Source organism: Mytilus trossulus, chromosome 11, assembly GCF_036588685.1.
Source record: "Mytilus trossulus isolate FHL-02 chromosome 11, PNRI_Mtr1.1.1.hap1, whole genome shotgun sequence".
Lineage (NCBI taxonomy): Eukaryota > Metazoa > Mollusca > Bivalvia > Mytilida > Mytilidae > Mytilus > Mytilus trossulus.
The window spans coordinates 65,719,022-65,732,110 of NC_086383.1; the positions used below are offsets into that span (position 1 = coordinate 65,719,022).

A 13,089-nucleotide genomic window follows, 5' to 3' on the forward strand; every position below is an offset into this window, starting at 1 on the left:
ATTCATTAAATAAAATAGTAAAATAAGTTAAAAAGTTAACAGTTCCATTCAATCGATTTCATCCTTCCATTGGGACTCTTCGGGATAACTGATATGGCGACGTTATGGGCGACGTCGTTAAGGAGGTTTGTGACGTTCCGTTATTGTTCGTTATTAAAAGTTTTCGGGATTTAATTTTGATCGGAACGTTGCGATAAAATAACGTTCCATCTCCTTTCGATAGGCTTCATCCCGTCTACATTTAAAAATGGGTATAATTTGAAAACGTTTTTTACCACAAGTGTCTAGATGGGCGCTAATTGGCGAGTTTCTGTATTGTGGGTGCTTTATTTGTTCTTTATGAACTCGCACCCGTTCACAGAGGCTATTCCCGGTCTGTCCAATATAATTTTCATGACAACCAGGACATGTGACGCAATAAATAAGGTTTGTTGTCTTACATGTCATATTGGCGTTCACATGAAATTTTCTGCCATCTTTAAATGTTTTTATTTTTCCCGTTTCCAAATATTTTATTTCTTGACCGCAAACACCGCATCTTGAATCTCCGCAAGATTTTATTTCAAACTCACTAACCTTCGGTTCGAATCGAGCTCTGGTTAAGTGTTTCTTTAATTTTTTAGGTTGTCTGCGGCTGTAGATCAAGTTTTCTTCCGGCATCAATTTTTTCATATTTTTACTTTCATGTAGAATCGGAAGGTTTAATTTTATTGTTTTAAAAACGTTCGGTAGATACGGGTCATGTGTACTGACGAACGGTATTTTCTTTAAGTTTTCATCTGTGTCTTTTACTTTCGGGGTTCTTAATTCTTGAAGTGTGAGAAGTTTTGATTTTTGTATTCCACTTTCAATTAGTCCCTCTGGGTACAACTGTTGTGTCAAATAACCTTTTAATTCCTTCCTTATATATATACAACTCGTCTAAACATTAACCCAACAATATTAGATCTGTAAATTTGCTTTCGTAAATTTTTGTTTCTTCCCTCGCCGGGATTCGAACCCATGCTACTGTGATATCGTGACATCAATTCGCCTGCACTGCAGCCGTCCCGCTAGACCACACGACCACCTGGGCTCTCTATACATATATATGTTTATACATTTATAAAAGTAACAAACGGTAATGTTTCATATGAGGAGTTCAAGTCTACCGCTTTGCACTGCGAGGATTTTATGTTACAGTTGTTCTTATTGTATTTTTTTTTTTACTTTGTTTTAAATGACGTCTTTGTAATCATTTTGATAGACTAAAAGGGGCTTTGATTTATTAACGTTGGATGAAAGTTCGTTATGTTCCTTTTGATTTAAAAACGAGTATTGTTACAGAAGAGGTTCAAGATATGGTAAATCGAGATCTGTGATAGAATATTATAAATTTGACAACCACTTGAATGGTATGACGTTTACCTCAAATAGTATGATGTTGACCTCAAATAGTATGACGTTTACCTCAACTAGTATGACGTTTACCTCAACTAGAATGACGTTTACCTCAAATAGTATGATGTTTATCTCAAATAAAGTCTTCTGAGGTTTACTCTCTATCAATGATATATAGATATCAGATGTGATATCAGTGCCAATGAGACAACCCTCCATCCAAGTCACAATTTATAAAAGTAAACCATCATAGGTCAAAGTACTGTCTTCAAAACGGGGCCTTGGCTCACACCTAACAAATTGACCATTGTTTTCTTCATTTTTGCCTATTTTCTAGAAAACAATAATGGATACAAAGAAATATTAAATGGCAAAAATTATCAGTAAGTTCTAAAAATAGGTTTTACCTTGTCGAAATCATCACCCCACTCCTTTCGAGAGTTATTGCCGTTTAATAGTGTGTTTAAGAATATTTTGCGTGTTTGCCTTATTTAGTAAGAAATATAATTATAGATTGATAGATACTTCAATAGGCAAAAATGGTCAGTAAGATAAGACCTACAATTGAAACAATATAGAGAAAACAAGTAAGATTTTGCTGATAAAGGTAGTAGGTTGTCACTCTTTATGGGAGTGATAGCCAAGCCTATTACACAAGAATAGTTTCACCCTCTTTTGTATTTAGAGCAGACACTAAATGAGATAGAGAGAAACTTAACAGATGTTATGATCAGCAATGCAAGATCAACAAAACAGAATTTTTTGTCATGAATTCTCTTCTTGTCTTCAATAGTGGAGAGTGTCATTTGTTGAATATGCACATAGACCAAGGTGAGAGACTCATGCTCTTTAGAGTAGACCAAGGTGAGAGACTCATGCTCTTTACAGTCTCTAGTTTCTTAGTAATTTATCATAAATCAAAACCTCAAACACTTTTTGTTATCGTGAAATTATTAAACCGGTTTTGTTATATTTATGAAACAGGTATTTAAGTGTTTTTATGCTTTTATAGCGGTAACTATCCTGGTGTGCCTCCTTACAAAACCAAAACAGGAGCCAAGAAAACTACAGGAGGAGGAGGAAAAACAACAGGAGGAACACCCACGGGAGGATTGGAAACAACAGCAGAAGGGAAACCAACAGACGGATTGAAAACAAAAGAAGAAGAGAAACCAACAGGAGGAAAAATGAGTATTGTATGTTTGAATAGATGTAACTTATTTATTTTTATTGGTATCTTAGTGGTCAAGTGGTCTGAGTATATCATGGTAAGAGATTAGAGACTGTTGATAGGTTGTAATAAAAAAAAAACGCTCGTCATTGGTGCATTATTTGATTGAAAGCACACACATCTTATAATAAAATGTTTCGTGAAAAAGGATAGGATTATAATCAAATTATATGAATAGATAATATTGTGTGTTGTTCAAGTTTTAGATATCAGACAAACATGTCCATGGTGTATTCAACTTCTCGAGGAATGCCTTAAGTTATAACTGTGTTTATCGGGCAAGGAAAATAATTTGAGTTTGAACGTTGATGTCCAATGAAGTTTACTTTCTGATCCATTCATTAATTACATATATATTTATATTTATATATATGTGTGTGTGTGTGTGTGTGTGCGTGTGTATATTTGTGTATGAAAGTTTGAATTATGTAAATCTAAGTAACGCAATTTTATTTTCATTTTGTTTCATTTCAGGACAAATGGTTAAACAGTCAGTAATTATTAGGTAGAATAAATCTCCAAATCATTGATTCTTTTTGTTATTTCATTCTTTAACCAGGAAAAACATGTCAAACGAGCTTCTCAATGTTTTGGTGCAATATAAAATTGAGAATGGAAAAGGGGAATGTGTCAAAGAGACAACAACCCGACCAATGAAAAAAACAACTGCAGAAGGTCCCCAACAGGTCTTCATTGTAGCGGGAAATTCCCGCACCCGGAGGCGTCCTTCAGCTGGCCCCTAAACAAATAGAGACTAGTTCAGTGATAATGAACGCCATACTAATTTCCAAATTGTACACAAGAAACTAAAAGTAAAATAATACAAGACTAACAAAGGCAAGAGGCTCCTGACTTGGGACAGGCGCAAAAATGCGACGGGGTTAAACATGTTTGTGAGATCTCAACCCTCCCCCTATACCTCTAACCAATGAAGAAAAGTAAACGCATAACAATACGTACATTAAAATTCAGTTCAAGAGAAGTCCGAGTCTGATGTCAGAAGATATAACCAAAGAAAATAAACAAAATGACAATAATACATAAATAACAACAGACTACTAGCAGTTAACTGACATGCCAGCTCCAGACTTCAATTAAACTGACTGAAAAATTATGATTTCATCATATGAACATCAGGCACAATCCTTCCCGTTAGGGGTTTAGTATCATACCATCATAACATATATGAGAAGAATATAACCCGTGTCATGCCAACAACTGTTTTTAGAATAAATGTGTTTAGTTCCGATGCAAAGACCTTATCAGTGACTCAATATTAACGCAGAAATATGCAATCTTTAATGACTTGCCAACAGTATCGTAATTATATCCCTTCTTAATAAGTCTATTTAAAGGTTTTGTAAGTTTCTGAGGTGAATACTGACACCTTTGTGCTTCATAAAGAATATTTCCATAACAAATTGGATGTGAAATACCTGAACGCATAAGAAGTCTGCATGTTGAGCTATATTTACGAATGATGTCTTTATACCGATGATAAAATTTAAAAAATGTTTTGACTAGTTTGTGATATCGAAAACCCTGGTGTAATAATTTTTCAGTAATACATAAATTTCTCTCGTTAAAATCTAAAACATTGTTACATACACGAGCGAATCGTACAAGTTGAGATATATAAACACCGTAAGATGGTGACAAGGGAACGTCACCATCTTAAACGGATAATTAACGATAGGAAATGAAAAATCATCCCTTTCATCATACATTTTAGTATTCAGCTTTCCGTTAGTGATATAGATATCAAGATCGAGGAAAGGGCAGTGGTCATTGTTAGTATTAGCTTTATTTTAAGTAAGTTCAACAGGATAAATTTCATTAATATACATACTGAAGTCGTCATTATTGAGAGCCAAAATATCATTCAAATATCTAAAAGTATTATTAAACTTGTTTATCACATGTTGTTTCGATGGGTCTTTGCTTATTTTTTTCATAAATTGTAACTCATAACAATACAAAAACAGGTCCACAATAAGTGATGCACAGTTAGTCCCCATTGGAATTCCGATAATCTGACGATATACGGAATTCCCAAAGCGAACACAAATGTTATCTAGTAAAAATTCAAGGGCATACATAGTATCAAAGCATGTCCAATTAACATAGTTTTTTTGTTTATTGCTACTAAAAAATGACCTAAAAGAGTTTGAACATATATATTCACATTCTGATTTTTTTAATGCCCATTTAATTAGGTGTGTGACTTTTTTCTTACTGAGAATGTGCGGAAATGTGGTATACAGGGTAGAAAAATCAAAACTTTCAACAGATTCAAAACCACCAATATAAGCATGTTATTTATCAAGTACTTCCAACGAGTTCTTGACACTCCAAAAGTAATTTATTCCACTATTTTCGAAGGCCTTATTTGAACAATTTATTATCAGGTTTTTTATTTTACCAAGTATGCTGGTAAGAAGAATAGATAATTTAGTAGTTGAACAATGGCTTGAAGACGAAATAAATCTATATTTGTAAGGGGTTTTGTGTAGCTTCGGAAGCCAATACATAGTTGGGACTTTCATTGTATTTGGCTCTGCTTGTAAAGCGGTGGCTAAAAGTTTATGTTTGTTACAGACTTCGTTTTCTGAAAATGGAGTCAGTTGGAATGTTAGTGAATTGGTGATTTCCTTTTTCAGAACCTCAATGTAAAATTTACGTCAAACAATAATGATATTATTAGCGGCTTTATGGGCCGGGACAAAAACAAATTCCTTGGCTAGATATAGGAAGATGTGGTGTGAGTGCCAATGAGACAACTCTCCATCCAAATAACAATTTAAAAAGTAAACCATTATAGGTTAAAATACGGCCTTCAACACGGAGCCTTGGCTAACACCGAACAACAAGCTATAAAGGGCCCCAAAATTACTAGTGTAAAACCATTCAAACGGGAAAACCAACGGTCTAATCTATATAAACAAAACGAGAAACGAGAAACACGTATATATTACGTGTTCTTTTAGTTTATGTTTGATACGAGAAATAGGTTTATTGTTAATAGTAAAATGTTCTTTAAAATGTTGAATACGTATATCAACTATCTTCATTACTGAATTAAAAAAGAGTCCAAAGATTTTTTGTCAGCTTTTACCCGTTTTATCCATTCCATACAGTAAGTATGGAGTGAGTCGTGGATGATATTACGACACTCATTCCAATTAATAATTGACGTGGGACGATATTTAAGTCCTTTACTGAGGAATAATTTTAACTCCCGGTCTTGAACGATGTTAAGATCTCCTGTTATAACATGGGAAATGGGTCCATAAATATATTCGGAATTACTGCAATTACATGAAGTAGATGTATTTTCACTGATATTAACATCTTTACACAATTGACTATAATTAAACACAAATTTCCGTGTAGATTTCTTGTAAATATAACAAATAAGAGGTAGCTCAGTATTGTCAAAATACCCAGGAATTTGTTCTTTTACAGAATTGTCGTTGAATATACCGGCAATATTTACAAAATCAAAGCCTTTATTGACATACTTAATTTTAATAAAATGTTTTTTATGATCTTCAGGGCGATCAATTTTGGGAAATAATTTAGAATAACAATATGCCATAATAATTTGAACAATTTCATACTTAGGACTGCTATATGAAATTGTGTGGCAATCCTCCAAAATTTTATTTAACTTATCAACCGGTAACGAACAGAGTTTTGTTAACAGATAATGTCTGCCGTTGTTTTTTGAAATAGAAATTAGGTCCGAAATATTGGTATGATTGGCCCAAAATTTTCTTTGATTGCGATTTGTTCTACGACCGTGAGAACGGTTTTTACGAACAGTTTTAGAAACTATATCCAAAATGTTAACGGAATTGGTTCTAGATATATTACCAATTCCCATGATATTATCATTTAGACCGAGAGGGTAAACTGTCTGTAATTTTTTAATCCAATTTAATTCAATTATTTTCCGTGATCGTACAAACTTTGAATGCGATTCACCAGGCTGCTTATTTACTACTTCTAAAGGTTGAACTGCTAAACATTTAAAAGTATGGTTGTGCTTCTTAAGGTGTTGATAAATGATACTTTTGAATTTATTGGGTCTTTTAAAACGATACAGATGTTCTTGAGTGCGTTTAGATAAATATCGTCCAGTTTCTCCTACGTACTGAATACCACACCCCGGTTTGTTTCATGTGAGTAAATAAATAATACTGTTTGTTTTTCAAGTTATATCAGTTTCAAAATTTAAAGAAAATGTGCAACCATTAAACGTGGACCTTACAGTATTGTTGGTGGAAAGACGGGGACATGTAAGTCATTTTTTGGCATGACACTTATCGATAGAGGGGTAACCACGATTTTTATTGTTAAAAATGTTAGCGATGGTAGTATTTCTAGATAACCGATTTTGAAGATTGAGACGTGTAGATACCCTTTGAATAAGTTTAGTATTTAGTATTTTTTCCATTTCTTAGCTTCATAATTGTTTTGTTAGTGAATTATATAATAAAGGTGCAAAGATTGGCGTCCAGAATATGAACCAGCATATAATAATTTAAGTTATGTAAAATTGATAAATTTGTTCGGCTAAAAATGTCAAACGCTATCAGTAATAATTACCCGAAAAAGATAGGGTATATCAGGGTAGGACTGATGGCTGACTAAAGAGTAGAATGGGGCTGAATATTGAAATACTACTTTTTGATAAATATTCCTAAAGTAATGAACTAGAGCAGTTCTCGCTCGGACACACACTCCATAGTCTAGTATATAGTCTTTCTAAAACAGATTAAAAAATAATATGATGCGAATATAGGCAAGAAACGAATAGATTCCTGAATTGTCTTCATTGAACATTTGTCATGGTATTCGCTATTTTACGAATTTTTCCTTGTTGACTTCCTTTCTCAGCACAGTAGAGTCATATAAAAAATTATCACAAGGAACTCAGGAAGCACGTGCCGTTTTCAATGATATTTACAACGTTGTCATTGGTAAAATAGCAATAAACAGTTTATCATTGGTCATCTCAACTTCACTGATTTTCTCACTTTTGACTTACCAGCTCAAGCGAGAAAATCAATAATAAAATGAGAATGGAAATGGGGAATGCGCCAAAGGGACAACACACCAATTAAAGCAGGAAACAGCCGACGGTCTTCAACATAACGTGAAAATAATGCACACGAAGGCTTTCGTCAGCTAACCATTAAACAATTATGTGTACTTGTTCAGTGATAATGGACGTAATAATGAACTCCAAAATATATAAATGAACTACAATTAAAATCATACAAGACTAACACAAGCCAGAGGTGTCTGACCTAAAACAGGCGCAGAAATGCGACGGGATTAAACATGATTAGTAGGATATCAACCCCTGTAACCTAAAAGGTTTCAAAAGTCATCAGTCTATTGAGAAAAAAAAAACAATCTGGGTTACAAAACAAAACCCGAGAGAAACATCGTAAGATAAAACTTAATTAACGATGGATTACTGCATAACAAATGAGGGTAAAGTATACAGGTCAACTTTTAAATATGAACGTTTTATATGTATAATGTAAGTTGATGTAACTCATGCTCAACAGAGTCATGTAATATTTTACGTTTTTTTTTAAGTTTAAGTAAATTAATATATATGATTGTGGTATTGCTGATAGGTGACATAGATATTTGAGGGTAAAAAAAATCTAACACCATTTTAGAACAAAGTAGTTTAAAATTCAATCGTTCATCGAAAAAATATGATGGATGCAATTAAATGAAGTATTTGATGGTCAGAAAAGCTGGCACCATATTGTAAAAACACAGTTTTAAAATTCAATCATTTATGAAAACGGAATATGATGAATGCATATGATAATGGATGTTAAAAAACATCTAACGGTCAGAAATTGTGACACCATTTGAACGAACTAATGACACATCAAAAACAAAATATGATTAACTATGGTACTTGAAATTGTTATGACCCACGTAATCGCTGCACGTGTTACCTTACCTTAGTTAAACTATAAATAAGAACAACGAAACACATCAAATATTCACAGCTCCGATTGTATCTTATAGCGCATGTACTGTAGCTTGCAGATTTCGACAAAATGTTTAAGGATCAGTTTGTTTTTGCTTGCTTGTGTTTAGTTGCTGTTCATGTCAGAGTACCCATGGCGGAAGAGTTATCGCAAAAACAAAAAGATCTTATTGAATCTATGCATAATAAGATACGTAGCGAAGCTAGCCAAACAATTCCAAACTTGATAAGTAGCTTTAAATTTTATATGTGTTTACGAAAAGACAGAATGGTAATATACAGTTATCAAAGTTACCAGGATTATAATTTATTACGCCAGACGCGCGTTTCGTTTGCATAAGACTCATCAGTAACGCTCATATCAAAATATTTATAAAGCCAAACTAGTACGAATGACAAAGCTTCATGATATCATTATATGTATTTCCATTCAGATAATTGTTTAACATTCATTAACTGAATGAACCGTTACATTTCTTATAACATCATCCATCACTTAGGAGATAACTGTATTGTATTTTAAGCTCCGACGGCATCAATTGGGGATTTGATGGTCGCAAATTAAGTTTACTGGCGACGCGTTAGCGGAGACAGTAAACGGGTATTTGCGATCATCAAATCCCCAATTGATGCCGTCGGAGCTTAAAATACAATATTTTTATCTCCATTCTAATGAAACTGTCAGGAAACAACGTTAAAACATGTATTTAAAATCTGTTATATGCCGTCTGCGCTTGCGCGTAAGTCCCATAGCATCAATTGTCAATTGATGCCATGTAAATAAGTGACGTTATCCAATCAAAATGAACGTTACAAACGTTGTTGCATTAGAATAATGATTATATCGTTTCTGTATTTTTAAAACATTTCACTTCTACTTAATGATGAACTCGTGATAGAAACCAGGTTTAACACTTAATATTTCAGACGCGCTTTTTGTCATCACAAGAATCGCCAGTGACGCTCAAATTAAAAAAAAAACTGATAGCCAAATTAATTATTTCTGATTTTTTAATTTCATCGACATTGATTATTTGTCATGTAATAAAATAAACGCAATCTTGCATCCTTAGTGACTAAATGTTAAATTTAGGAACATTCAAACCTAGTAAACTTTTTATAGCTGAATATGCGGTATATGAGCTTTGCTCATTGTTGAAGGCCTACGGTGACCTATAGTTGTTTGGGCTCTTGTGGAGTGTTGTCTCATTGGCAATCATACCGCATCTTCTTTTTTATATATACACTGCAATTAAAAAGTACGTATTGTTATTATAAACATCGGAAAGTATATTAATGAAAAACATATTCTTATTCATTTAAGATTATATTATATTATATCATATTAAAATTTATGTTACTTGTATGCTGGAGAAATGTGTGAAAAAAAAAATAACGCTCAGTTACACCAATCTAACGTTAGGGAGTCAAATGATGACAACTGTCAAACAAACAATATTTTGCTTAAGAATCGGTTTTATTTAAATATAAAAAATAGTGAGAGGCCAAAAAAATTCCAAAAAGATTTTGAAACCCTCGTTGATAATCAATTGTAACTGAAAAGCAGTATCACATTTTACCTTTATGTTTGTTTATTAATGCTTAATCAAAGATTGATCAAATATATTGAAACAATCCTTATTTGCCTCTTATAGTTGATGACCTTTCCTCGAATTTATTTTGTAACCCGGATTTGTTTTCACTCAATCGATTTATGACTTTTGAACAGAGGTATACTACTGTTGCCTTTATTAATTTCCTCTCCCTAGATTGTTTTCATTATTGAGTCAATGAAAGTAAACACTGTATTAGTGTCGTTCGTCATAGCACTATTCTAAAAAATAAATCATCAGAAACTCTACAAACAAAACAGGTGTAAGCCAATGAAAGTATGAGAACGCGTGAAGGGCTTTATCACCTAAAGGAACTCCGTCAATGAGATAATACGATATAAACTGCACAGGAATGGTGATCAGATCCACAAGTGATATCGGAAAAGTTCTTTAAGTCGTTACTACAATAATAATCCCCTTCGCTTTTCATGAATGTGACATACCGAATTAGATTATTTATCGAATTTATAATAACATGAGCAACACGACGAGTGCCACATGTGCAGCAGGATCGGACTACTCTTCTGGAGCACTTTTGATCATTCTTTGTGTTTGATAGAGTTTTTGTTGCTTAGTCTTTAGTGATCATGTTGTGTGTACTATTATATGTCTAACATTTAACCTTTCATTCATTCTTAGTGCAGTGTTTATGAGTTCATCAATCTTCAGTGGATTCAATCAACAATATGACAACTGGACACATTACACAAATTCGGCACGTCCAATGTGAATTGTTTTATAACTCTTTCATTTCAAAATATATTTAGACCAACATTTGAATATATATAATGCTCTTTATTCAAAGCTTTATCGTACTGAATGATCTTGGTGCTTATATGACTGTTCTATCATGGAATTATTGCAGTTTAAGGAGCTTAAAGCACCAAGGCGACCTAGGTGGTGTTTAAAATAGACGTATCTTTATGGAGGTATATTTGCGAAAATACCAATCAACGGACTGTAAATTTCCCGAGCAACTAAATTTGCATCTAAGCTCATTTGTTCTACCAGGGTGATCATTTGTTAAATGATTGCGCACAATTATGTGGCCCGTCTTTTTAACACGATCACTGACCGGTAAAATACAAAAGAAAAACTATTACAGTAGAAATTTGTGTAAGTTGTTTTGTGTTATCTTTCCCTCATTCCCCCTCTTCCTAGTCGTAGCTGTGTACGCTTACTACTTATGTTATTATATCACATGCTGATATTGATTCATAAAATTGAGAATGGAAATGGGGAATGTGTCAAAGAGACAACAACCCCACCATAGAGCAGACAACAGCAGAAGGTCACCAACAGGTCTTCAATATATTTTTAGGGTTTTAAATTTTTATAAAATATGGAAAAAAATATAGAAAAAGCTCGTAGATTCATCTATGGAGATTATAAGAAAAACTGGTAGAAAAGTATAAGTAACCCTCATTAACAATATGAATTTCAATTTTTTTTATTTATGTTCTTTTAAATTAATCTCATTGGAATTTTTTTTTTTAATTATGATTTACTATCAAAGTACATTAAAATCAAGTCTATATCTTTGGAGAATACACTTTGGTGTATGTTGGTTCGAATCCAACTGTAGACAAACAAATGTACAACAATGTAGTCCTGTGAATTTTTAGTCCCTTTTCTCAAAACATTAGGTGTATTTTTTTAATCTTTTGTTGTCTATGACTTTTTACAGGGATATGCAAATTCTTCAATTGAATTAAAAAAAGAACATAATCTTTTGAAAGCACTCATAATATCTTTCCATAGGTTTCAAATTATTTATGACATGTTTAGAAAATGTACAAAAAAATCATTCACCATTCCCTGAATAAAATTAAATTGAAAGAATATGCATTAAAATTGAAAATTTCTCTATCTTTTGTAACTTTAAACTAAAATACATGAACATGCACATCATTGATATAAATAAATTCCTGTATGCCACCATATATTTTTATCATCAGTGTAAAAAAAAAAATCCATGGTCTTGTCAAATTAGCTCTATCCATGAAGTCAATGGTGTCTGTCTGTGTGTCCATCCATCTTTCAGGTTGGCAAATTGGTTTTCCTCACTTTTTTCTTCATGTTTGAAGATAGTGATTTAAAATTTGGTATATTATTTTATCATAACCAGTTACAGATCAGGATCAAAATTTGTCCCATTCTGATGATTTTGTGTGGAGTTATGGTCCTTTGACTTGCAAATTTTAAATAAATAATCAGATTTCAACACTTTTTTGACATTCTTTAAGAGATCTTTTAAAATTTGCAAAGTTTCTTTATGACTGCTGTGGTGGTTCCTCAATGGTTGTTATGTGTGATGTCATGATTCTACTTTGAGTAACAGATTTCTTATATTGACCACCAATAAACATATAAATAGAAACATAGCATCAACAATGAATATATGAAACAATAGATATCACAAAATTAAGAATGGTAATGGGGAATGTGACAAGGAGACAACTACCAGACCATAGAGCAGACAACAGATACTTTTATAAAAATAACTTATGAAACACATGATCGTCATATCCAATGAAAACAGTTGAATGCTACACCACATGTAATATTGTCCTATATCTTTACCACGATTTACCTGATTAGTTTTTTTGTCTAAATTAAAAAGTTTTGATGTGAGCAATTTTCAGCACTTAATCTTCTAAGTTCTATAAAAAATAGATATCATCTTATACACACCAGAAAAAATATCAAAATGTTTTATTCCAGGTTCTAGTGATATCTTAAAAAGTAGTTATACCTACTTACTGTGCCACCCAGAAGATATTTTAAAGAAGGAAGTATGTGATATTCTATGTACAGACTCTTGGCAAAAAGAGATAACT

The 13,089-nt window shown here is 32.7% G+C and overlaps 1 protein-coding gene across 2 annotated transcripts in view; it reads right to left on the reverse strand.

Moving 5' to 3' along the window:
- The window catches only part of LOC134691429 (biogenesis of lysosome-related organelles complex 1 subunit 5-like), a 280,858-nt gene that overhangs the window by 89,749 nt on the left and 178,020 nt on the right, over positions 1-13,089 (reverse strand). The gene's annotated exons all lie outside the window — the stretch shown is intronic.